Source organism: Symphalangus syndactylus, chromosome 17 (genome assembly GCF_028878055.3).
Source record: "Symphalangus syndactylus isolate Jambi chromosome 17, NHGRI_mSymSyn1-v2.1_pri, whole genome shotgun sequence".
NCBI lineage: Eukaryota > Metazoa > Chordata > Mammalia > Primates > Hylobatidae > Symphalangus > Symphalangus syndactylus.
The window spans coordinates 60,123,910-60,135,588 of record NC_072439.2 but is presented as its reverse complement, the minus strand read 5'-3'; positions in this window follow the sequence as shown (position 1 = coordinate 60,135,588).

The window sequence follows — 11,679 nt, the reverse complement described above, 5'->3', positions numbered from 1 at the left end:
TCCCCAAGATGGACTCTCGTTATTCGTTTTGCTATAATTCCAACCTTTATCTGGGGACACTTTTGGGAGGAAGGAAAGAGGGATCCTGCGGTGCGAAATCAACCTGGGTTTGGTATGGCATAATCGACAATCAGTCCCAGTTCGTTGACCCTCTCTGGTGCGGGGCAGGTGCTGACTTCGGAGCGGGAAAAGAGCCGCAAAGGGGGGCAGGCGAGGGCACTGTGGAGGGCGGATTCCCCATCTGACACTCCTGTTTAGGGTTGGCTGAAGCAGCTTCTTCATTGGTTAAATTTAGAAGGTGGAAGCCGGAATCGGGTTTAGGAAAAGCCTGGCCTTGAAAATAATGAGGAGCTGTCTCTCCCCATGTCGTGGCCCCCTTCTTCTGGAAGAAATCCCACTAGTAAAGCCCAAAGGTGCTGCCTGTGTGGGGATAGATGGAGACTTTGAAGACTCGGCCCTGACCATGTCCAAGGCAGGAACTTTCCTTCCCGCGCGGGCTCTTGTGATGGCGGGACCTTCCGCAAAGACTGAAGGTGTCCTGAGCGTCCCCTGGGACCCCCCACCCTCGTGCTGGAGGGTGCGTAAAACCCCTGACAAATCCCCACATCCTCCAGCAGTGTTCCCCACCACCCCCACTTGGCCCTCTCCCAGGTCTTAGCTCGTATTCAAAGCTGTTCCTCAGCATAGACGTGGGCGATAGATTTCTTTAACTTTCAAAGACCACTGAACAGGATTTCGGCCGTATTCAGTGCGCAGGCCTTGCGGGTCTCCCGGTTGATGAACGTCGGTAGTTTTTATAATAAACATCTGCCTGCGGGCATGGTACGCCTGGAAGCAGCCAGGCCATCCGCCGTGGTCCTGTGGCCTCCAGCGAGCTCCAGTCGGCTCCTGGGCCAGGGGTCCTAACAGGCAGGCTCCAAGCTCCAAACCCTAATCCTAACCCAGATCCCAACACGGGTTCGGACTCTAGAGACCCTGGAGCAGCGGAGATGTTGGCTCCGTCCCGGGGCCAGTCTGCCCCACGCTGCGGAGCGCGGGGGAAGCCCGAGGTCAAAGGAGGCGGTGAGTTCAGGCCCTGCTGGCGGAGGCGCCGGGTATCGGTACAGGGGCGCGGTGACGCGGCGTGGGTGGGTCTGGAATGTCCCGGGCGATAGGAGTCGGGTGGGTCCGGCGCGGAGCCCCGCGAGAGTCGGGCCGCGGCGGGAGCGCGGTAGGCGGAGAGGCCCGCGGAGGCAGCCAGGTCCGGCGAGAAAGGCCAAAATTTCTTGGCCCCATTCGCAGTGCTCCAGTCGGGCACGGCCTGTGCGACCAGTGCAACCGGGGAGCTCGCGGCGCCCTTGCCTCCTCTTGCGTCTGCTCCCCCAAGACTAAAGGAGGACAGAGGCCGCTTTTCTTGGCCCTGTGGGGTCTCGCCCTTCGGGTCCAGACTCCCCCAAGGCCCGCTGTCCCGGAATGCCAGTGTCCAAACTCTCGGGCAGGCGCCTCGGTGTGTGAACAAGAGTTCCAAACCAGGAGTTCCCCGAACCATTCCAAGAAGGGGTCTGAGGAATTCTTCACTTTAAATTTTAAAAAGGCCCAACATGCTTGTAGTTTGGGTCGAAACTCAATAATCCTAATATAATTAATAAAGGACACCTGCACCCCGTGCTCCCCAAATCTTTTGGGCGTGCAAAACCTTCCCGAGTTGCAGAATCAATGACTGGGAAAAACTGAGTTAAAAGAGATTATTTAAGACATCATTAGTGTTAAGGACCCTATGATAGAAGAGACACAGTAAGATCGGTGCCTTTGCTTGGAGCTGAGCTGATGTCCATCTATTTTGAGTTTTTTCCCAGATTTATAACTTTTTTGGGTCCTCAGATGGTAATACTTTAGTATAATGCAATGCTCAAATTTCGGAACTATTTTGATTTCTGAAAAATGCCTCTTTGGCTTCAGCGACATAGGATCCAGTTTTTTCTTCACAAATCAGTTTACATCATAAATTGCAAACATTTGCAATAAGATCTCAAGATTGTTTATTTTACATAACCTCAAGCACTTGACTATGTTCAACACCAGTACAGAAAGTCTGTGAAATCAGTTTAATGTGTGTGAGGGAATTAAAGGATCACTCATTTTCATCACATAAACAAAGCATTTAAGATTGTTTTGATTGTCAGTCTCCCAATTTTTAGTCATACAATTGACTATTAATTTAAGAGTCATTCTGTGTAAAAATAATTACTGAGGTTATATCCTGCTTTAATTAAATATTTCTGGGCAGAAGAAAATGGTATTCTACATTGGGAAGTGGGGGTTTGTTTTTAATATTATATTATTTTATTTCAAATGGAAATAAAAGTCTGCAAATTCCAATGGGGAAGAAAGGCCTGAAATAGTTTCTTAATATGCCATTACAACAGTTAGCCAAAATACATTAAAGCAATATCACAAACCCAGAAATAATAAATATGTCATTCTAATGAGAATGTTAACTTACAGATAATTTATTCAAGGTAGTTTTTACATTTCATATGGAATGTCTTATTATGACCTGCTTGACTACTGTGATGCTTGTTCTTCAAAATCTAATTTATATAGGCCTGCAATATACATAATTCATAACTCCTGTTGATATATGTATACACACCCCGAATTTTAAATCTTTACAGTATGTTTGGATGTTTACTAGCATGTTTTCAAGATGACTGAAATAAAAACATAAAAAGTGTTAAACATCATATTGAAAGCAAGTGCTTGCCCTGCCCTATGCCTCAAGGCAAAGTAGCTGAAAATGAAAAAATTAAAAAGGATTAGATAATTTTCAAGCTCAGGCATTGAGTGAGCACTGAAATATTTCAGACAAAAAAAAATCTTGTATAAGAAATCTGAAAATCCCTAGAAAGACTTACAGATGTGAATATATAACACTTCTGATGCCTAGGCAATTTTTTTTGGTCTCTAATTCATGAAACAAAAAATCCTCGAGTCTCGGGGTATTTTGTTTTGGGTATTTTATGTGTCAGTCAAGGTAACCATTGCATATGCCTTCGGTGCAGGAAAGTTTAGTATAATACTTACGTGGAGTTCTATTGGCATGAGGAAAGGTTTTAGAATATAATCAAATACATCAAATAGGGAGGAGTAAACATGCTTTTTTTCTTGCTGTACAACTCCTCATATGTCCTGAGTAACTCTCTAGTCACTTTGATTAACTCTCTAGTCACTTTGATACTACTTTGTAGACTCTTATTCAAGCAGAATAGTGTATGTTTAAGAGCACACACTCTGGAGCTACGCTTCACTGCTGGATTCAAATTTCACTGCTACTGTTTACCAGTCCTCTGATTTTGGACAAGTTAATCTCTCTGTCTCTCAGTTTCCTTATCTGTAAAATGTGGATAAAAATAGTATCTATCTCATGGAATGGTTAGGAGGATTAAATGAGTTAATATTTGTAAAACCCTTAGAACAATGCCTTGCACATGTATACTAAGCACTAAATAATAATTACTTTTATTAAAAGGCCAATAGACATTGACCTTTGTAGTAAAAACCTTAAAAGAAAAAAACAATAAAGTGTTGCAAGACAAGAAAATCTTTCTCTTGTGGGCAAGAAGAAAACATTGCCTGTTTGTGATTCTGGCTAATTGCTTAGCCTGTGTGAGCCTCATCTAGAAGATGTGACAATTGTCACAATGTAGCACTGTAGTTAGGAGGTTTACCTAGAAGAGCAATTTATAGGTTGTATGTCTCTATATACAAGATAGATAATATTGTTACTCTGCCATGCACAGTTAATAAGGTGAGATTTCAGGCATGGCACTTGTCCTCAAGGAGCTTACCATCTGGGGGAAACAGTTCATAAATACACATGATAGTTCTAGGAAGCATGTGCTAAATGCACTTGCTTAAAAGTATTAGGACACATAATCTGCATCTGAATGGCCATATAACACATGTGGGCCTGTTGCCCTGGTTTTGGAAACTAAACCTTCCTTGGAAATGAGTAGTCTTATAAAGGATGGTGAAGCGACACCCAGAGGTTAAGAAGCACACTTTGTTAGGACTAAATGTATACCATATGTTGTCGTGGTTTGTGTTCCATAGCACCATCTGCATTTTCCTTGGCTGCCCATGTTTACAGGGCATTAGCAGCAAAATGCCAAAAGATATAAAGGCTGCTGACCAAGGATCTTTAATAGCAGTTTGAAAACACATATAAAACAAAGAAAGGAATGTTTAATTACTACTGTAGGGACCTGTAAGATGAACAACTGAGTTACAGTTACAAAGTAAATTAAGAAGGACTTCTTTCTAATGTCTAAATTTAGGTGTATCACTAATATTTTCCCATATTTTATATAATATCTATGAAGAGCCAAGTACTTTTTATACATCTTTATTTGGGATGTGTTGTCATAGTATATGGCTAATTTTTACAGGCAGATATTCTTGAGTTCAAATCTCTGCTATACCAACTATTAGATGTAAAGTTTTGGGTCATTTCTTAGCCTTCTAAAACCTATGACCTCTTATTGTCCTGCAGCACACACCTTGCCAATTATTGTGAGGATCAAATAAAAATAAGTTATGTAAGGTGCCTGGTACATAATAGGTTTCAACAAATGTACATCTCCTTTCTACTTCCATTATTTACCTTTTAAACTACTGTCACATAGAGAGGATTTTTAATTTACCTTTTTGTGATTAGAAGCAGTTTTGAAAAACTTTGGGAGGTGGTGGGCACTTTAATTCCAATCTCTTATTGTAAGTATTGATAATGTGTGTTTATGTTGCATGCACTGGAGTTTGGAACAAAGCTCTCTTCAAACCTTGCAAAAATTTTTAGAGATTTTGAGGGACTGTGGTTTTAGATCTGCCCCTTTGTGTAGAACAGAAAGGACTCTATCTTTCCCCCTGATAACTTGAGGATGTTCTTAATGTGCAGGTTACCCAGAGTCTCTGACCTTCAGTCCTCTCTATTCTGGAATGTCAGCATACACATGGAGCCCTGGCATTAACTCTCTAGTCACTTTGATATTAGATTGATTGTCCTTCTGTTGCATATTTATTGAATACATTTCTATGCTTCCGTAGAAAGGAAGAAGAAAATAAACTGCCCTTAAAAATGACTTCAAAAAAGTCTGTTAGTCTATCCAAATTTTCAGTACTTGTGCTACATTGTTTTGTATTATGTTTACTGGCATTACTGGCTTAAAATGTAATTATCTGTCTTGTGTGCAATATATTTATTTACTGAAATTCTCACTTGTCAGCAGTTGTGTTTCTTTTAAGGCTTACATAATTTCCATTAAAATTAGTCTTGCCCAATGCTTGCCTAAAAAGGCCCAGGATTCTCCCTGGGGGAGTTTCAGTTCTAGACTTCCTTTAAAAACTTTTTAGACAGGTGAGATTAGGTAAGAATAGCCATCAAAGGAAGCTTTGGAAAGAAAAAGGCAGGTCCTCTGATTTGCCTTGATAGTAACAGAGAAGTGTGTTAGACAGAATAGTGCCCCCTCCAAAGATATCCACATCATGATCCCTGTAACCTGTAAATATGTTGGCTTACATGGCAAAGGGAGATTAAGTTTGCAAGTCAGTTGACCTTAAAATAGGGAATGTATCCTGGATTATTTGGGTGGGTCCCCTGTAATTATGAGGGTACTTAAAAGAGGAAAGTCTCAGAGAGATGTGACTAAGGAAGAATGTTCAGAGAGATGCAAAGTTCCTGGCTTTGAAGCTGGAGGAGGCAGGGAGTGCAAGTGGCCTCTAGAAGATGAAAAAGGTAAAGCAAGAAATTCACCCAGAGTGTGCAGAAGGAATGCAGCCCTTTCTATACCCTGATTTTAGTACAGTGAAACTTGTGTAGGAATTCTAGGCTACAGAACTGCAAAATAATCAAGTTGTATTGATTTAAGACACTAAATTTATGATAATGTGTGGTAACAGCAATAGAAAACAAACGTAGGCAGTTTCTGAATTGTTTATACGTGTAAGAGCTTCTCGTCATTTTTTAATGTTGGGGGACCTGAGTGTTCAGTAGCAAGAGTCCCTTCAAAACTCAGGGCCAAGATATTTAGCCATACCCTTGAGTATGCTGTTACTCAGCCACACAGATTTCTATATGCCATATAGCAGAATTGCCACAAATCTCTCATTATAAAATGAAGCCTCCTATAGAGGAAATCTGCAAAATTATGTATATTCTTTTATAAAAAGTCAGTCGGCAATGGAAATTTTTGTCTTGTTTTATTCTCTTTGTTCTTATTCCTTCTTTGTCATCTTCTGCTTATTATTATTTACCTTTTTTGGTATTTAATATAAAGAAAAGGACTGTTAGTTTCAAGCCCTGAAGTTCTTTGCTAATGCACTGACTGAAAGGGAACAGCCTGGGCAATTGAGCTTGTCTGTCAAATTGGTCAAGGTGGAGAGTAATGTGGTCTGGGGTTCCCAGAGCCCATCGGACCTTTGACCTTTTCTGTTGAGACTATTGATCTAGGTTAATAGTCAGTACCAGTTATGCCGTTGGAAGGGTTGTATGCCTGTATGTGATTCTTCATTGAGTGCAAATGAGGCTCTGACTAACTCAGTGGGTAACTGGTCCTTTTTGTAGTTTTCCAAGATCAGGGTGGGGAATTAGAATAGATAGGCTTTGACAGGCAAGATGAAGATTCATTTTTGGAATGTCTGCCATTGTATCAGTGACAAAACAATGGATCTGCACACTGAGTTGATTACCTCTTTCATACCATGAACTCTGTTCACCAGAGAGCTGCTCAGAGAATCAAGTGGGGTTAGGAATTTCTGGATAACCTGATAACTCCTGAGATTAGTGGCACAGTGAGATGGATTTAGCCTTGTCTCACTCCCCAATCCTATCCTCTAACCCCACACTACCCCAGCCATCCCATCATCCCGTGCTTCTCTTCCTACCTAATTGGGTACAGAATGAGAAAAACAGTAAGTAGGTTTGTGGACTAAATATATAAAAAGGCATGACTATGCTCTTTGACTGAAATGTGGTCCAACCAGAGAGGGAAGCAAAGTCTCCCAAATAGTGTCAATTTCTATGACCCTCTCCTTCATAGCTCTTCACTAGTTAAAGGAGAAGTTTTCTTTTTCTACCCACACCATGGGAAGCTCTCATTTTTTTTTTTTTTTTTTTTTTTTTTTGAGTTGGAGTCTCGCTGTCACCCAGGCTGGAGTGCAGTGGTGCCATCTCAGCTCACTGCAGGCTCCTCCCCCCGGGGTTCACGCCATTCTCCTGTCTCAGCCTCCTGTGTAGCTGGGACTACAGGCGCCCGCCACCTCGCCCGGCTAATTTTTTGTATTTTTGTCTTGAGCCATTTTCCACGTCTCCCAGATCATCCTTCTGTCTTCCTTCTCTCTCCCAAGTTAGTCATTCTAGATGCCTAGCTGCACATAACTCATTTATTTATTTATGAAACAGATATTTATTAAATACCTACTGGGTGCTTAGACTCTTTCTTCTTCTGCTTTAACCTGTCAGTCTATCCTTTTCTGACTTCCCTTGAGGTCTGTCATTGTTGGAAGCAGTAGTGGTTGAAAGGCAGGGAAGGACATGGTTGGCATGGGATGGGGTTGGAAGGCAGAGGAAGTTGGAAGTGTAGAAAGAATAAAGAAAAGAAGGCAATCAGGTAGGCTAAACTTTGGAGACTCCTACTCACCAGACCCTGTGTTATCTAAATATTAAAAGCTGCAAAAGCTACATTAGTAAAGAATAATCCTCAGAATGATTTGGAATGCTTCTGCCTTCTTCATAAAAGATATTAATTTCTCATGGCCGAGTACAACTTTTAAAATATAAAGCTAAATCATTTCTTAAACAATTCTTTTAAATCTAAGGAAAAAAGCCTAATTATAGTTAATTAAGTTCAAAGTATTCAACAAGCATTTCAGCATCTACTATAAGGCTGGTGCTGACAGTCAATGGAAGCAAGAGGAAGATAAAAATGGTCAAGGGGAGGTGGGGCATCTTGGAAATATCTGCAGAGCTTGGAAGAAAGAGGTGTGATTTTCAATAAGAGGTGGGCAGTACCTGATATGGGAGATCTTCTCCTGGGTGTGCGTTCAGGAAGTGCACTAATTAAAACCTAACTTCCATTTTTGAAAGGCAAATAATACTCAGCAGTACTTAGTTTTTCTTTTCTAAATTATATCTTAGTATTCATAATTATATAGTATATATTAGGAAAAATTCACCTTCTTTAATCTAGTCACAGCTTTTCTTCTTCTCTTCCTTCCTTCCTCCTTCTCCTTTTGTTTTCTTTTGCAGCTAATCTAAATCTTTTACTAATGCCCTTGAAACTTCAAAGAGCCCTTAAGAATTGTGCTAAATCTACTTGGCCTGTGCTCTGTAAGTGGAGCAACAAAGCCTGGACGACAGCATATCTGTTTACAGCATGGTTTTCTGAATATTTCAAGTTCACTGTTGAGACCTACTGATCAGAAAAATCAGGTAGGCTAAACTTTGGAGACTCCTACTCACCAGACCCTGTGTTATCTAAATATTAAAAGGTGCAAAAGCTACATTAGCAAAGAATAATCCTCAGAATGATTTGGAATGCTTCTGCCTTCTTCACAGAAGATATTAATTTCTCATGGCCGAGTACAAGGTATCTTTCAAAAGATTACTGATCATTGACAAAGCACCTGGTCACCCAAGAGCTCTGATGGAGATGTACAAAGAGATTATTGTTGTTTTCATGCCTGCTAACACCATGTTTATTCTGCAGTCCATGGATTAAGGAATATTTTTTGCTTTTAAGTTTTATTATTATTATTATTATTATTATTTTTTTTTTTTTTTTAAGAAATACATTTTGTAAGGCTATAGCTGTGATAGATGCTGATTCCTCTGATGGATCTGGGCAAAGTTAACTGAAAACCTTCTGGAAAGGATTTACCATTCTAGATGCCATTAAGAACATTCCTGATTCATGACAGGTCAAAATATCAACATTAGCAGGAGTTTGGAAGAAGTTGATTCTAACCCTCATGGATGACTGTGAGGGGCTCAAGACTTCAGTGGAGGAAGTCACTGCAGATGTGCTGGAAATAGTAAGATAACTAGAATTAGAAGTGGAGCCTCAAGATATGACTGAATGTATGCAATCTCATAATCAATTTGATGGATAAGGAGTTGTTTCTTATGGATGACCAAAAGAGAGAATTTCTTGAGATGGAATCTATTCCTGGTGAAGATACTATGAACATTCTTGAAACGACAATAAGGGATTTACAATGCTATCCAACAGCATCTTGTGCTACAGAGAAATTTTTTGTGAAAGGAAGGGTCACCTGATGTGGCAAACTTCATTGTTGTCTTATTTTAAGAAATTGTCACAGCCACCTCAACCACCTTCAGTAACCACCACCTTTATCAGTCAGCAGCCATCAATATAGAGGCAAGGCCCTTCATCAGCAAAATGATTATGATTCACTAAAGGCTCAGATGATCATTAGCATTTTTAGCAAAAAAGTATTATTTGATTAAGGTATGTACATCCTTGTTTTAGACATAATGCAATTGTACTCTTAGATTACAGTATAGTGTAAACATAACTTTATATGCACTAGGAAATAAAGCAATTCATATGACTCACATATCATGATACTCACTTTATTGTGGTCATCTGGAACTGAACACACAATATCTTTAACTATGCCTGTAGTAGGGACAGATATATAATAGGTTGTCATAAATGTTAGTGGAATGAATAAGACTGAAACAGATATGTCTAGTATTTTTTAAAGATAATTTTAGTAGAGAGAAATCTTAGCTCTCTGAGGGTGGATTTAGTGTCGGAACTAGCCAAATGCTGTTGGCCTTAAGTCTGATGAATAAGCTAGGGAGTATAATTTTATTATTATTATTATTATTATTATTTTTACAAATGAAGTGTGGGACAAAAATTAAGCATGGTTGTTTTGTGATAAGACACATTTTCTTATATGGCTCATAAAGGTTTCCAAAGTTTACTGGCACTTACTTGCTTAAGGCAATTTCAAAGATGAATTCCCCAGAAACATTTTAAACTGTGACAGTACTGCTGGACTGTGTTTGGTTTCTCAGGGTGACTACTTTGAAAGACAAGGTTTATTTGTATCTGTAAGTTCTGGTATCTATGTTAAAAAAATAAGAATCATTATTTTATTATCACATCTTATTTTCTGTAGTGAATTTTTACAAGCTAAATTTCACTTTATTTCCTGTGCATTTAACTCTTCTAACACTATCATTTTCAATTCTCTCCTTTGTAAGCGTCGTCTCCCAATGCAGCAGCATTTCAAAATTCTATTAAAATTGTTTATTTTAAGAAGCTATTCATAAGACCATTAACTAAAACCAGATTTAACACCAATTCCAGTGGCTGATCTCTACCCCAAGTGGATATATAGCCATTTGTTAAGATCTTTTGTTTACTGATTTTCAAGCAGTTTTCAATCTATGTGACACTGATCAGATCCAAGCCAATTTGGACTAATTTTTCAAGTCACTTTTCATGAGGCAGTGCATCGAATGCTTTACCAAGTCCAAATGTGTAACATCTGCTCTCCTTTCCCTGATAATTTTACAGCTCTCTCAAGAAGTCAACCACTTTATCAACCATGGAATGTGTTTTATAAGCCTCCATTATTATTGCCCATGATTCTGTCACCTTTTAGAATTTCCCCTCTCAACTTTATTTGCCAAGTCTTGATAAAATACTTATTAGTTAGGCATCTGATACAATTATTCTTCTGGTGGTAACACTTTGTGACTCTAGGTTCACTTGGATTAGATCTATATATAACCTTTTCAGTTATTATGATTTAAAAGATGTAAGCAATAAAATCTGTGTTAGTCATTTTTGTTCATATCCTGGGAGAGATGTTATTCAGACTTGCTGATTGGTATATGTTTTGAGGTTTGAAGTGTTCACTTACCTGCTCTTTGTCATTAGCTGTTTTTTTTCTCTAGGTGCATTTTACAGTTCCCTATCTTTACCATATGTTAAATGGATATTATGCTTGCAACAGCATGCCTACAGAACAGTAAAATGTCTGTGCATGTACAGTAAGTTGACTCATGTAATCTTTGGATACAGCTTAAGCCTTTGATGCTTCTGTCATCTCATTGATATAGATGAGCTGTGTTTAATAATATTTGCTTTCGAGGGTTTGGGGAGGCAATTTCTGTGCACAGAAACTGAGAAAAATTTTCTTCATAATTAATTTTTGAGGCAAATTCAAAAAGCTTCCATGAAAACGATGCGTTTTCAAAAAATGATTTAGGCCCTGAGGTCATTGTGTTTACTAATGGAGTTTACTTAATTGAATAAATACGAAGATCTTACATTGAGTACCCTTGCATTGATTAAATGTAGTGATATTTTATTAATTTTTACACATAAGTTACTCAATTAACAAGCTAAGAATATAATTGACATATTTAGTAGAGTCATGTAAATTAAAACATTGGTTATGGTTTATCAAGGATTACCCGAGTATTAATTACCTGGCAGCTAGAACACTGCTTTTGACATTCTTAAATTTCCTTTGGTTAATCTTATATATATTATAGATTAGTCAGTTTCTCCCTCTTTATATAAAATATTTAGCTTTTGATGTGTTTTGACATATGGTAAACTTCAATAAGAAGGCAGACATTTTCAGTTTTGAGAAATGTAA